Here is a 15,793-nt window from a genome sequence, read left to right as displayed (position 1 = left end):
ACGTGGGACCGAGGGTCACTGATACGGCCAGAGACTTGGCCAAAAAATACAAAGACTATTAGAGTGTATCCTTTTTGTTATATATCCATCTTAAGTTTACTCTCTTAACCATTAGAGTGCTTAAGATAACCATGTATTATTATTTAATATGCTCCCTAAAGAGTTTAATAATGTCTTAGAACAAGGACGTGTAGACGGTTCTGTAAACGATCAGACTGTACATACTTTAAGTAGCCATAGGCGACACTGAAATGAAAAAGTTTGGCTGTGTTTCAATAAAGCTTTATTTGCAGCAACAGGGGATGGGCCAGATTGGGGCTTGTGGGATATTGTCTGCCAGTGCTTGTCTCAGAAGAGTTCAACCACTCTTCTCCTACAACTTTCACTCCCAGTGAGTGCTTGAGACTCGCTAGGAACTTCAACGTTGCTGAATCTCAAATGGTTTATAGAGCAAGAAAGTCCACGCCACTAGAGCGTGTGTCTGAAGAGGAGGAAGGCAAGCAGTTGGTCAGCCTCGGGTCACGTCTCAGTAGTGGCGTGGAAGAGACAGGAGATGCCCTTGCTCAGATTATCAAGCACGTGCCACGGTGGGCCTCTAACGAATCTGGGTTCGAAGACTGAACTGTAACAGATCAAGCAGAGATATTCCTACTAAGGTGAAACTGGAGGAAGGCAGTTGCATAGGAAAAACTCTGTGAATAAGGCTAACTGATGAAAGGAAATGAAAGGAAATGGCTCTTTAATATAGGGCAGTCATTGGACTGTGAACATGACAATGACAGAGAACATACCTTGTCGTGTGTTTGGGGCCCTAACACAGAGCCTGCACTCAGAAAATGTTCCCTAAATGTTTGTTCAAGTGTATCCACTCAGGTGGTAATAGGGAATCCAATCTAACCGTACCAATAAGGAGTCCAGGTGGCGTCACCATTGAACACTGTGTCTGTATGTGGAAGGTGTCTGGCTCAAAAGATGACAACCTGAGAACAGAGTCTAGTCCTAGAAAGTAGAAATACAAAAGCCAAGCAGAACTTTGTGAAACGGGAAAGAAGACAGAAGGAAAAATCCAGGCACTACTCCAGAGCAGGTCAGCACTGGAAGAGGAAGAGTCATTGGAATTCATGTGTCATGAGAAAGTATGAGCATTTTATGTCTACAGTACTGGATTCCCAATCTGGCTGCTGAAAAAGAGACTTGGATCTCCAAAGGCAGTCCAACAAGGGACCTGTCAGATGTGATTGGAATACTGACTTCTAAGCCTACAAGAAAGTCTGAGCTTCAAAACTCAAGGACGTTGATGATATATTATCCCAAGTCAGGGAAGATGGTCGGGAAACAGTGGACCTTATAGGCATAGGTGTTTTATGGATATAGCCAGGAAGGATAGGTTGAGAGGCTGAGTTATTACAATACAGTGTAATCACTAAAATCATGAACCTCAGAGTCAGATAGCCTGGATTTAAATGTTGACTCTTCCCCCATTGTTCTACCCCGTTTAGCTTTTACTCGTAAGCAAGTTATTTAATATATAGTGTTTATCTTCAATTAGCTTTCCTACAAAAATGGGCATAAAAATAGCACCTACCTCATAAGATTGCCTCATAAGAAACTTAATGAAGGAAATATGCGGAGTGCTTTATGTCTGGCTATCCAGTAACTTTTCAATAAAGGAAAGACTTCAAGTAGGAAAAGAGACTGGTAGGGATATGGGTTTAGCACTTCCTACATCGGTGTTTGTTAAAATATATTTAGATTTCTCAAAGCACAGATCCAGGAGCACAAAGCCCATTTTTACATTTTCTTTTCTATTTTGCCAAGAGCCAGCACTCGTGGACTTTGCAAATTTTGCTAAAAGCAATTTCCAGGATAGATGGAGAGCCTCCAGCAAATCAGAACCCAGCCTGTGGATTCCCGTTGAAGTTCAGAGAATGAATCTCCCAAGCCTGTTATGATTTTAATCTGAACCTTTGGAGGGGCCAAGGGAACATCGTACAGGAGCTTTTATTCTTTAGGGTTTTCTGGGACACAGTGACCTCTCCTCCCAAACCCTGCAAAAGCCCTAATTTGGACACAGTGTAGAGGAAAACTCAGTATAAGGAGAATGTCCTCAGTCTCCCAGACCTCCCTGGACATGAGCTTCAGAGACTCACTTCAGAGTCAAGTAATACTAGCACATGGCATAGCACCTGATGCCAACTGCCTTTTGGAGCAGATTAAAACCAGAGCTTGGGTGCTATGAAATCTTGTCACAAATGGCATTTTCTTTTTTCCCCATTCTTCTAGACGTTAGGCGGTTTCAGCTTCCACCTGAGCTCTGTCAAACATTTCAAATACGATACGTCTTCATTGTGATCATAAGGCACTTAAATATTCTCGCAAAGGTGGCTTGGAAGATGTTTTAACCCATGCCCAATTTAAATATCATCTTTTCGTCTTTTCTCTCCTGAGTTGAGAGGCAAAAAGTTCAAATCAGAAAAGAAAATTTTTAGTTTCTGCGTTCTCTTATTTGGAATGATTGCGCATAAGACCCGCGCAGCCTCCAGACATTGTAACACTTAAATTATGTTTTCATCCAGCAGAACCAATATGGTCCTTTGTCATTAAACAGTTACTCCTAAGGAAAATATCAACAGCACAAGGACATTTCATTTGCATTTTCTCTTGGACCTCCTACATCAGAATCAATAGGAGTATTACTGAAAAATGGTGATATCTCGGCCCCACTCAAAATTGAGTCAATTAAAATACTAGAGTTGGGACTCAGGAATCTGCTGCTTGGCAAAGATTCCAGCTGATTCCTGTACACTATAAAACTTGAGGATCAATGATTTAGGGACTCAGTTCTAACACTAGATTTAAAAGTTAAAAGGATTTTAAAAGTAATATTGCATAAACTTTGTAATTCATTTGTGTCCGTAATTTCTACCATTTCACTGATTGTTTTATTATATTAAAATGTTGTACTACTAAATTCATAAAGCCAAATAAAGGGGCGCCTGGGTGGCTCATTCGGTTAAGCACCCGACTTCAGCTCAGGTCATGATCTCGCAGTTCGTGGGTTCGAGCCCCGCATCGGGCTCTGTGCTGACAGCTCGGAGCCTGGAGCCTGCTTCGGATTCCGTGTCTCCCTCTCTCTCTGCCCCTCCCCTGCTCACACTCGGTCTCTCTCAAAAATAAAGAAACATTAAAAAAAAATAAAGCCAAATAAAAATTTTAATCATGAACCAAATATCCAAATTTTCAGTATCTTTTTCTATTAGCACCATATATAATTTTCTTAACTTGAAATTTCAAAAAGAATTACATTGTTTTTCACAAGAAAAAGAGGAAAATAACAAAAACACATGAAACTGTGATCAAGCATTGGAAAATAGGAGCCAAGGGACTCTCACAAAGGGGGCACAAATGAGGTAAGCCCTATAATTTCCCTGGCTTCACTTCAGCAGACTCTTCTAAGAACGAAGTTCTGGGAAGAGGGACTGAACCAGATCAAGGTAGTCTTGTTGTGTTGAGGAGATAGAGATTTAACTGTGAGAAAGTCGAGGCAAGAAGAATTTTCAGGCCAGGGACCTGGAATGAGTTACACAGAGGAAGTACCTCAAAAATCTAGGTAGACGTCTACTTGGGCATGTTGCTAACAACCAAGTTGTATATGCATGAAGTGAAGTTCCATGATATCGAGCAAAAACCAAACAAAATGGTTAACTACACAATTCCTGAGCTCACACAGGGGTAGAAGATATTCATCTTCTAACTAGCCAGACAGTAGAATTCTCAATAAAAATTCAGGGTATTTTATCAGAGACCCCAGAGAGTCAGACCTTAATAGTAATGCTACAGTAGTCCCAGATAAAAAGATATTCAAAACTTTTCTTTTTTTTTAACTTTCTCTTTTATTTTTTAAAATTTACATCCAAATTAGCATATAGTGAAGCAATGATTTCAGAAGTAGATTCTTTAATGCCCCTTACCCATTTAGCCCATCCCACCTCCCACAATAAAACTTTTCTAACAAAGACTAAAACTAACTTAAGGGGCACCTGGGTGGCTCAGTCGGTTAAGCGTCTGACTTCGGCTCACGTCATGATCTCATGGCTCATGAGTTCAATCCCCACGTCAGGCTCTGGGCTCATAGCTCGGAGCCTGGAGCCTGCTTCGGATTCTGTGTCTCCCTCTCTCTCTGCTCCTCCCCCACTCACGTTCTCTCTCTCTCTCTCTCTCTCTCTCTCTCAAAAATACAATAAACATTAAAAAAAAAACTAACCTAAAAGGATCAAGTTGATTGGCAAGTGATTTACCTGCCTACCAAAATAAACAACATAATTTTTGAACAAAGACAAAATTCAGACACACATATATATATATTCTGTGAAAGGGAGGTATGTACAAAATGATCTCCAAAGGCCAAAGGGGCTGTAAGACCAGTTTGATGAGAAATGATTTATGTGGAGGAATTAGCACACACAGAATAAATAAACTTAGGCAGCTGCAAGATGAGTAGATGTTTGTCCCAAATTGATTTTTATACCTTCCTTCTTCTTCTGTCTTTTCCATATTTCTCTTACCAGCAGCTGGCACTTTGGCCGCTTGAGGATCTATAGCTGGTGGAGTTTCTCAAACTTTCATTCCTGAAGGGTCTGAACACCTTTCAAATTTTTTCTTTAACATGTATTCATTTTTGAGAGACAGAAAGAGACAGAGCCTGAGCAGGGAAGGGGCAGAGAGAGAGGGAGACACAGAATCGGAAACAAGCTCCAGGTTCTGAGCCGTCAGCACAGAGCCCAACATGGGGCTCGAACTCATGGACTGTGATCATGACCTGAGCCGAAGTCGGACGCTCAGCCGACCGAGCCACCCAGGTGCCCCTGAACACTTTTCAGAGTGCTGTCTCCACTCCGGAGCCATAAATTGGCTGCAATTCATGGGGCAGTGAGTCTCTGCTGTGAGTGGATTAGGCCTGCAGCTGCAGCGAGGGCCAGGTTGGCCTTGGCAAGGGACAGTCTATAATGTTGAAGTCATACATAAGCCCTCCTGTCACCATAGCCACTTAGTTCAAGGGCCCGTTGAGACAACACTGGAGTGGCGTCCATCTGGCTATTGAGAGTCTCCCCTACAGTGAATGCCCTTCTGAGAGGCCCATCCACATTCCTCTTCCCCAAACCTGTCCCCCAACTTCCAACCCTGTTCTTGCCAGGTCACGACCTTTCAGCCAAATCATTAGCAGTTTCCTATGAATCAATGTTGATCCATACTTCTAGCCATCTCCCAGGCCAGTCAGAATGACCAATCAACTACATCAAGTTAAATAGCCACTACATGGGGTGCCTGGCTGGCTCCGTTGGTAGAGAATGCAACTCTTGGTCTCAGGGTTGTGAGTTCAAGCCCCACGTGGCTACAGCACAGCAAAGGAAACAATCAACACAACTGAAAAAGCAGCCTGCAAAATGGAAGAGAATATTTGCAAATCATAAATAAGATAAATGGCTAATATCCAAAATGTGTGTTTAAAAAAAAAAAAAAAAACTCCTACAACTCAATAGCAAAAACCCCAAATAGCTCAATTTAAAAACCGGCAGAAGACCTGAATACACATTTGTAAAGAAGACATACAAGAAGGGGTGCCTGGGTGGCTCAGCCAACTCTTGGTTTCGGCTCAGGTTGTGATCTAGTTCGTGAGTCTGATCCCCATGTCAGGCTCTGCAGTGCAGAGTCTGGTTGGGATTCTCTCTCTCTCTCCTTCTCTCTCTGCCCCTCCCCTCTTCATTCTCTCTCTCTCTCTCTCTCTCTCTCTCTCTCTCAAAATAAATAAACTTTTAAAAAAATTTTAAAGAAAAAAGAAGACATACAAATGACCAACAGGTTCATGAAAATGTGCTCAACATCACCAATCATCAGGGAAACGCAAATCAAAACCACAATGAGGTACCATGTGCAAGGTACTCTCCGTCGGAAGAGCATGTGAGTCTTGATCTCGGGGTTGTGAATTCCAGTACCATATTGGGTGTAGAGATTACTGAAAGAATAAATAAATAAACTCAAAAAAAAAAAAAGAATAGGTTATCATCAAAAAGACAAGAGATAACGAGTGTTGGAAAGGATGTGGAGAAAAGGGAGCCCTTGTGCACACTTGATAGGAATGTAAATTGGTGCAGCCACTGTGAAAAATAAGATGGAGGGTCCTCAAAAAAATCAAAACTAGAAATGCCAGATGATCCAGCTCTCCCAACTCTGGGTATATATCCAAAGGAAATGAAACCACTATGTCAAAGAGACATCTGCCCTCTCGTGTTCAGCAGCACCATTCACAATAGCCAAGACATGGAAACCACCTGTTTATTAATGGGTGGATAAAGAAAAGATGATGTGGCATACATATATGAATATATTTTCCAGCTGTAAAAAAGAAGGGAGTCCTGTCATTTGGGACAACGTGGATGGACCTTGAGGGCATGATGTTCAGTGAAATAAGTCAGAGAAAGACAAATACCATATGACTTCATTTACATGTGGAAGCTAAGAAAGTTGAATTCATGGGGCACTTGGGTGGCTCTATAAGTTAAGTGTCTGACTCTTGATTTTGGCTCAGGTTATGATCTCACAGTTCGTGAGATCAAGCCCTGCATCAGGTTCTGTGCTGATGGTGGGGAGTCTGCTTGGGATTCTCTCTCTCTCTCTCTCTCTCTCTCTCTGCACCTCTCCCGCTCACACTCATGCTCTCTTTCTCTCAAAATAAATAAATAAACTTAAAAAAAAATAAGAAAAAAGCAAAAAGCTGAACTCCTAGAGGCAGAGAGTAGAAGGGTGGTTGTCAGGGGCTGGGGGGTGGGTAATGACGAGATGTTGGTCACAGGGTACAAACTTCAGTTATAAGATACATAACACGGTGTTGTATCCCTCAAAGTTGCTATGAGAGTAGAATTTAAATGTTTTCATCACAACAAAATGGTAATTCTATGAGGTAAAGGATACGTTAACTAACCTTATTGCGGTAAACATTTCGCAACGTATACACGTACCAAACCAATGGTGTATATCAATTTTACCTCAGTAAAGCCAGAAAAAGAATTTTATTTATGTATTTGTTTGTTTGTTTTTGCTTGTTTTTGCCGCTTCCGCCCCCTGAAAAACAACTGTTAAAAAAGAACGGACAAAATGAACAAATCAGGAGACTACAGATGCTGGCAAGGATGGGGAGAAGCGGGAACCCTGTTGCACTGTTGGTGGGAATGCAAACTGGTGCAGCCTCTCTGGAAAACAGTGTGGAGGTTCCTCAAAAAATTAAAAATAGACCTACCCTATGACCCAGCAATAGCACTGCTAGGAATTTACCCAAGGGATACAGGAGTGCTGATGCAGAGGGGCACTTGTACCCCAATGTTTATAGCAGCACTCTCAACAATAGCCAAATTATGGAAAGAGCCTAAATGTCCATCAACTGATGAATGGATAAAGAAATTGTGGTTTATATACACAATGGAATACTACGTGGCAATGAAAAAGAATGAAATCTGGCCTTTTGGAGCAACGTGGATGGAACTGGAGATTGTTATGCTAAGTGAAATAAGTCAGGCAGAGAAAAACAGATGCCATATGTTTTCACTCTTATGTGGATCCTGAGAAACTTAACACAGGGGTACCTGGGTGGCTCAGTCGGTTAAGCGTCCAACTTCGGCTCAGGTCATGATCTCACAGCTCATGAGTTCAAGCCCCACATCGAGCTCTGTGCTTACAGCTCGAAGCCGGGATTCTGCTTCGGATTCTGTGTGCCTCTCTCTCTCTGCCCCTCCCCCACTCGTGCTCTGTCTCCCTGTCTCAAAAATAAATAAACATTAAAAACAATTAAAAAAAAAGAAATTTAACAGAAGACCATGGGGGAGGGGAAGGGGAAAAAAGTTACAGAGAGGAAGGGAGGCAAACCATAAGAGACTGTTAAAAACTGAGAATAAACTGAGGGTTGATGGGGGGTGGGAGGGAGGGGAGGGTGGGTGATGGGCATTGAGGAGGGCACCTGTTGGGAGGAGCACTGGGTGTAATGTGACAATAAATTTCATATTAAAATAAATAAATAAAATAAAAACGAATGGACAATCTGCTGTACCGCTCAAGGGCCTGTCCACTTGGAGAATTGTACTTTGCCACGGTCCTTAGGGTCGCCCGGAAGTGGTGCTGTCACGCTGCAGCCATCTACTTCCGGGAGATTAAGCAGGGCCGTCCTCACCCTCTCGCACCCACTGCTCCTTAGTCAGCTGGTCACATGAAGCACTTCCGGAAGTGCAGACGAGGCTGAGGGAGGGGAGGCCATGCTGCAGGAGTGGGCTGAAGCCACGTGAGTTTCTGTCTCTAAAATTCCACTTGCCATCATCACGATATGCGAAGGTTTGATGGGGAAGGCCAACACCTAGCTCCTGATGGCAAACTCGGGTCGCATGGGCACCCATAGTCGTAAGAGTTCATTGTCTACCGGGGCCCAATAGCAAGCCGGATCTGTTTTTCCAAAGGACAGTGGTTTTCAGGAGAAGGCCAGAGGCTCCTCACAATATCACTACTTTCCACAGGCATTTTGAGTAAGGTTAGATCTGCTGGGTCACAAGGTCCAGTCGGAAGAGTAGCTTGCACTGAAGCCTGGACTTACTGCAGAGTTATCTCTTGTCTCCCCACACAGAAGTGGTCGCTTCGCGAGACACAGAAACAGGTCAACGTGTCACCGTCATATGTGACATATATTCCCCAATCTAAAAGGGTGCACCAGACATTACTTTTAGAGGTAGCTGGTGCAAGGTGCAGCCTCCTGTCTTTCACCTTGAAGAGGGGATTTGTACATGCTTTGGAGCACTGAACTTCCGGAAGCTCCACTGAGGTTTTACTTCCCCGTATTTTCATGGGGTGTAACTCCCACCTTCTGGTTTGTTTATATCCTACTGGGGCATCCATGGTACTTTCCGCTTCTTGCTCATCAGATTCAATCAGGATGATGTCATCCACGCACTGGACCGGTGGATGCTGTGAGGGATGGTAAGACCAAGTCTCTAAGGACTATGTCAGAGAGGAGGAGACGTGACGTGGCCCTTAGGCAAGACTGTGAAGGTGAACTGTTGGACATCGAAGTGCTTCTGGTGGACTTAGTGAGTTGGCATGGGGCAACTTATCTGATAGGACGACAGTTGCGGAGCAGGGGCCAAGGGCTGTGACGCTCTGCTTTGGTAGAGAGACTGCCTCTGGGGCAGCATTTGCGATGGGAGTCACTGCCTGATTAAGTTCACCCTCATCCACAGTCATCCTCCAAGATGCCTCCACCTTCTGCACAGGGTCAAATAGACAAATGGAGGTGCAATCACAAATGCAACTTTATCTCTTTTTTTTTTTTTTTTTTTTAGTTTATTTATTTTTGAGAATAAGAGAGAGAGAGAGAGAGAGCGCACACGTGCGCAAGCGGGGAAACGGCAGAGACAGGGAGAGAGAGAAGATACCAGGCAGGCTCTACACTGTCAGGACAGAGCCAGATGTGGAACTCACAAACCATGAGACCATGACCTGAGCCGAAATCAAGAGTTGGATGCTTAATTGACTGAGGCATCCAGGTGCCCCTCTTTTTTTTTTTAAGTGGGCTCTATGCCCACCATGAAGCCCAATCTGGGGCTTGACCTCATAACCCTGAAATCAAGACCTGAACTGAGATGAAAAGTCAGATGCTTAATTAACTGAGTCACCTGGGAGCCGCACAACTGCAACTTTCAAGTTCAAGGCACTAATCTCTGCAAATCCTTCTAGGAGTTACACCTTTGGGGTCCTTCCTCAATATCAAGCCAGGGATGTTCTGACATCTTCATTTGTTTTGTTTTGGTTTGGTTTGGTTTGGTTTTTTGCATCAACCCCTTGGTTTTTGTTTGTTTTTTAATTCCAGTATAGTTAACATACAGTATTATATTAGTTCTGTGTGCAATATAGTGATTCAACACTTCCATACATCACCCAGTGCTCATCACAGGTGCTCTCCTTGACCCCCATCACCTGTTTCCCCATCTCCCCACCCACCTTCCCTCTGGTAACCATCAGTTTGTTCTCTATAATTGAGAATCTGTTTCTTGGTTTCTCTCTCACTCTTTTTTTCCCTTTGCTTATTTGTTTTGTTTCTTAAATTCCACATATGATGAAATCATATGGTATTTGTCTTTCTCTCACTTTTGCTCTCTAGCTCTATCCATGTCTTTGCAAATGGCGAGGTTTCATTCTTTCTGTGGCTGAATAATGTTCCATTGTGTATATACACCACATCTTCTTTATCCATTCATTCATTGACAGACACTAGGTTGCTTCCATAATTTGGCTATTGCAAATAATATTGTTATAAACATAGGGGTTAATGTACCTCTTTGAATTAGTGTTTTTGTATTTTGGGTGTAAATATCCAGTGGTGCGATTACCGGATCATAGGACAGTTCTTTTTTTTTTTTTTTTTAATTTTTTTTTTCAACGTTTTTTATTTATTTTTGGGACAGAGAGAGACAGAGCATGAACGGGGGAGGGGCAGAGAGAGAGGGAGACACAGAATCGGAAACAGGCTCCAGGCTCCGAGCCATCAGCCCAGAGCCTGATGCGGGGCTCGAACTCACGGACCGCGAGATCGTGACCTGGCTGAAGTCGGACGCTTAACCGACTGCGCCACCCAGGCGCCCCAGGACAGTTCTATTTTTAACTTTTTTAAAAAATATTTTTTTGTTTTTAAGTAATCTCTATTCCCAAGGTGGGGCTCGAACTCATGATACCAAGATCAAGAGTCACATGTCCTACTGACTGAGTCTGCCAAGTGCCCCTATTTTTAATTTTTTTAAGTTTATTTATTTATTTCAAGAGAGATAGAGTGGGCGGGGGAGGGGCAGCGAAAGAGGGAGATAGAGAATCCCAAGCAGGCTCTGCACTGTCAGCGCAGAGCCCAATGTGGGGCTCGAACTCTCGAAAACATGAGATCATGACCTGAGCTGAAACCAAGAGTTGGATGCTTAACTAACTGAGCCACTCAGGCGTGCAGGCCCCCCCCCCCCATTTTTAACTTGTTGAGGAACCTCCATACTGTTTTCCACTGTGGCTACACCAACTTGCATTCCCACCAACAAAGCAAGAGGGTTCCTTTTTCTCCAATCTTTGCCAACACTTGTTGTTTCTTGTGTTGTTGATTTTAACCATTCTGACAGGTGTGAGGTAATATCTCATTGTGGTTTTGATTTGCATTTCCCTGATGACGAATGATGTTGAGCATCTTTTCATGTGTTTGTTGGCCATCTGGGTGTCTTCTTTGGAGACATGTCTGTTCATGTCTTCTGTCCATTTTTTAATTGGATTATTTGTGTCCTGGGTGTTGAGTTTTATAAGTTCTTTATATATTTGGGATACTAATCCTTTATCAGATATGTCATTTGCAAATATTTTCTCCTATTCAATAGGCTGTCTTTTAGTTTTGTTGGTTGTTTCCTTCACTGTGCAAAAGCTTTTAAGTTTTATGTAGTCCCAATAATTTTAATTTTTGCTTTTATTTCCCTTGCTTCAGGAGACATATCTAGAAAAATGTTGCTACAGTTGATGTCAGAGAAATAATTGCCTGTGGTCTCTTCTACGATTTTTATGGTTTCAGGTTTCACATTTAGGTCTTTAAATGCATTTGGGGTTTATCTTTGTGTATGGTGTAAGAAAGCAGTCCACTTTCATTCTTTTGCATGTAGCTGATCAGTTTTTCCAACACCATTTGTTGAAGAGACTGCCTTTTTCCCATTGGATTCCCATTCTTTCCCGCTTTGTCGAAGATTAATTGACCATATAGTTGTAGGTTTATTTCCGGGTTTTCTATTCTGTTCTATTGATCTATGTGTCTATTTTTGTGCAGTAGCATACTGTTTTGATCACTATGGCTTTGTAATATAACTTGAAGTCAGGAATTGATTGTGATGCCTCCAGCTTTGTTTTTCTTTTTCAAAATTGCTTTGGCTATCAGGGTCTTTTGTGGCTCCATATTTTAGGATTGTTTGTTATTGTCCTGTGAAAAAATCTGTTGGTATTTTGATAGGGATTACATGAAATCTGTAGATTGCTTTGGGTAGTATAGACATTTTAACAATATTTGTACTTCCTATCCATGAGCATGGACTGTCTTTCCATTTTTTGGTGTCATCTTCATTTTCTTTCATCAGTGTTTTATAGTTTTCAGGGTACAGGTCTTTCACCTCTTTCATTAAGTTTATTCCTAGGTATCTTATTATTCTTAGTGCAATTGTAAATGAGATTGTTTTCTTTTTTAAAAAAAAATTTTAATGCTTATTTATTTTTGAGAGAGCACGAGCAGGGGAGGGGCAGAGAAAGAGGGAGACACAGAATTCGAAGCAGGCTCCAGGCTCCGAGCTGTCAGCACAGAGCCCAACTCAGGTCTCGAACTCAGGAGCCGTGAGATCATGACCTGAGTCGAAGTCAGACACTTAACTGACTGAGCCACCCAGGAGCCCAAGATTGTTTTCTTATTCTTTCTGCTGCTTCATTTTTGGTGTCTAGAAATACAACCAATTTCTGCACATTAATTTTGTATCCTTCAACTTTACTGAATTCCCTTATCAGTTCTAGCAGGTTTTTTTTGGTGGAGTCTTTTGGGTTTTCTATATATAGTATGTCATATGCAAACAGTGAAAGTTTTCCTTCCTCCTTACCCACTTGGATGCCTTTTATTTCTTTTTCTTGTCTGATTTCTGTGGCTAGGACTTCCAGGGCTATGTTGAACAAAAGTGGTGAGAGTGACATTCTTGTCTTGTTCCTGGCCTTCAGGGAAAAGGTCTCAGTTTTTCCCCATTGAGGAGGATGTTTGCTGTGAGATTTTCATATAGAAGGCCTTTATTGTGTTGAGCTATGTTCCCTCTAAACCGACTTTCTTGAGGTTTTTATCATGAATGGATGTACTTTGTCAAATGCTTTTTCTGCATGTATCAAAAAGATCATATGGTTTTTGTCCTTTCTCTTATTGATGTGATGCATCATGTTGATTGATTTGTGAATATTGAACCACTCTTGCATCCCAGGAATAAATTCCACCTGATCGTGGTGAATGATATTTTTTTTAATGTTTATTTTTAGAGAGAGTGAGAGCAGGGAAGGAGCAGAGAGAGAAGGGGAGAGAGAGAATCCCAAGCAGACTCTGGCTGTCAGCATAGAGCCTGATGCAGGGCTCCAACCCACAAACTGTGAGATCATGACCTGAGCCAAAATCAAGAGTGGGATGCTTAACCGACTGAGCCACCCAGGTGCCCCTAGTGAATGGGTTGGATTTAATGTGTTGTTGGATTCAGTTTGCCAGTATTTTGTTGAGGATTCTTGCATCTATGTTAATCAGAAATATTGGCCTGTACTTCTCTTTTTTTTTTTGTGGTTTCTTTATCTGGCTTTGGTATCAGAGTCATGCTGGCCTCATAGAATGAATTTGGAAGTTTTCCTTCTTCTATTTTTTGGAATAGTTTGAGAGGAATAGGTATTAACTTTTCTTTAAATGTTTTTTTTAACATTTATTTATTTTTGAGACAGAGAGAGACAGCATGAATGGGGAGGGTCAGAGAGAGAGGGAGACACAGAATCTGAAACAGGCTCCAGGCTCTGAGCTGTCAGCACAGAGCCCGACGCGGGGCTCGAACTCACGGACCGCAAGATCATGACAGCCAAAGTCAGACGCTTACCCGACTGAGCCACCCAGGCGCCCTGGTATTAACTCTTCTTTAAATGTTTGGTAGAATTTGCCTCTGAAGAAGACTGGTCCTGGACTTTGGTTTGTTGGGAATTTGTTTTTTAAAAGATTTTATTTTTAAGTGATCTCTACACCCACTGTGGGCCTCGAACTCACAACCCTGAGATCAAGAGTTACAATCTCCACTGACTGAGCCAGCCAGGTGGCCCATTTGTTGGGAATCTTTTGACTATTGATTCAATCTCCTTACTGGTAATCGGTCTGTCCAAATTTTCTATTGTTCTGACATCTTGATATCACCTAATTTAGGCCAGGACTGAGTTCAAGTTTAAGTCTCTTCCAGCTGCTTGGGTGAACATTAAGTAGAATCTCTTGTAAATGCACCCAGCTCAATAAATTGTGTCCAACTCAATGTTACTATCCATCCTCCTTGGTGTAACATCTCTAGAATTCACTCCCACACTTATTCTCCCAGCTTTCTGCCAGTATTTACTAACAAAAATCCTGTTATACTTTTGGTGTATAAACTATTACCTCTTAGGTCTTGGTGTGTGCCTGTTCCCCTGGAACTCGCTGAGAGACCCTAGTTATGGGTTCAATGTCACCAGGGGATGGTTGTGGGGGTTCTTGAGGAGAGTGGGTACTCGTTTGTATGAAAGCCCTAAATATTCTCTTACTTTTTGTAGCCATAGGGCTCCCAGTACTGAAAATCCAGCTCAGTTGAATTATGCAGATTCAGAATCCCCAAGTCAGTTGAGTTCCCAGCCTCTCCACGTTTCTCAGGTGAAAGGCAGGGTGATGGGAAGGAGTGGGGGAGCGGGGGGCTCAAAGTGGTGGTGCTTTCAAGCCTGAAGATGCAAACAAACCAATACACAAAGCCCCTTTTTGGGGATAGGATTCCTGACACCATGCCTGTTACCACTTTCTCCATCAGTCTGGATCCTGTGAGGAAGTCAAAACAATGGCAGATCCTTCCCTGGTTCCTTTCAGAGAGAGCACAACTCTGCCGATGACACCTTGATCCTGGCCTCCTGGCCTTCCGAAGTGGGAGACGATACATTTTGGCTGTGTAAGGCTTCTGGTTTGTGGTCCTTCCTCACAGCAGCCCCTGCAGACTCACGAAGCCCTTATGACTGGAACCACAGGGGTGGGGGTGGAGGTGCAACTCCTCAAACTTCGCAACTTAGAGACGGGGGCAGGGCTCACCTAGTGCCAGGGTCCCTGAGCTCAGAAGAGGGCCCTTGTGGGGCTGGGGCCCCAAAGACAATAGCTTAAGAAGTGGCACACCCACTGTCTGGCTCAGCGCCTCTCCTCCCGGGCACGTACCTCTGAGGAAAGACCGGGCGTACCCACTTGATTCACGATAGCCAGAACTGGAAACCACCCAAATGACTACCCACAGGGACACGGATAAATTGTGGTGTATGCATACAATGGATATTTGTCAGCAGTGATGAGGAGGGAACAGCTGACACAGACGGCCACGTGGGTGATGTCACCGGCCACATTGTCTCTGGAGCGGGATATTGGATGGGTGGAGGCACGAGGGGGCTTCTCACAGTGATGTAAATGTTCCGCAGTTTGATCTGAGTGGCAGATTCGCAGGCAAAGAAGGCGGGTGTCCACTTCATTTCATGCGAGCTCTCAATAGAGCCATTTTGCAGGAATTTTCAGGGCCGAGAAACTATTCTGTGCGATCCTGTGAAGGTGGATCCCTGTGCTTATACGTTTGTCCAAATCCACACGACACCCACCACAGAGAGTGAACCCTGATGCCAGCCGTGGGCCCTGGTTAATGATAACACACCAGTATTGGCTCATCAGGGGTAACAAGTGACCCACATCCCTGCGGGATGTTAGTAGAAGTGGATACAGCTGAGGAGCAGAGTGAGGAACTCTCTCTCTAGGAACCCTGCCCTCGGCTCCATTTCTCTGCAAACCTAAACTTGCTTTGAAACCCAAAGTCCACCGGGGCACCTGGGTGGCTCAGTTGGTTAAGTGTCCGACTCTCGATTTCAGCTAAGGCCATGATCTCAAGGTTTGTGGGTTTGAGCCCCGCACGCGGACAGCGCACAGCCTGCTTGG

This window comes from Panthera onca, chromosome X (assembly GCF_046562875.1).
Source record: "Panthera onca isolate mPanOnc1 chromosome X, mPanOnc1 haplotype 2, whole genome shotgun sequence".
Lineage (NCBI taxonomy): Eukaryota > Metazoa > Chordata > Mammalia > Carnivora > Felidae > Panthera > Panthera onca.
The sequence above is the reverse complement of the archived record's forward strand: the minus strand, read 5'-3'. Positions refer to the sequence as shown.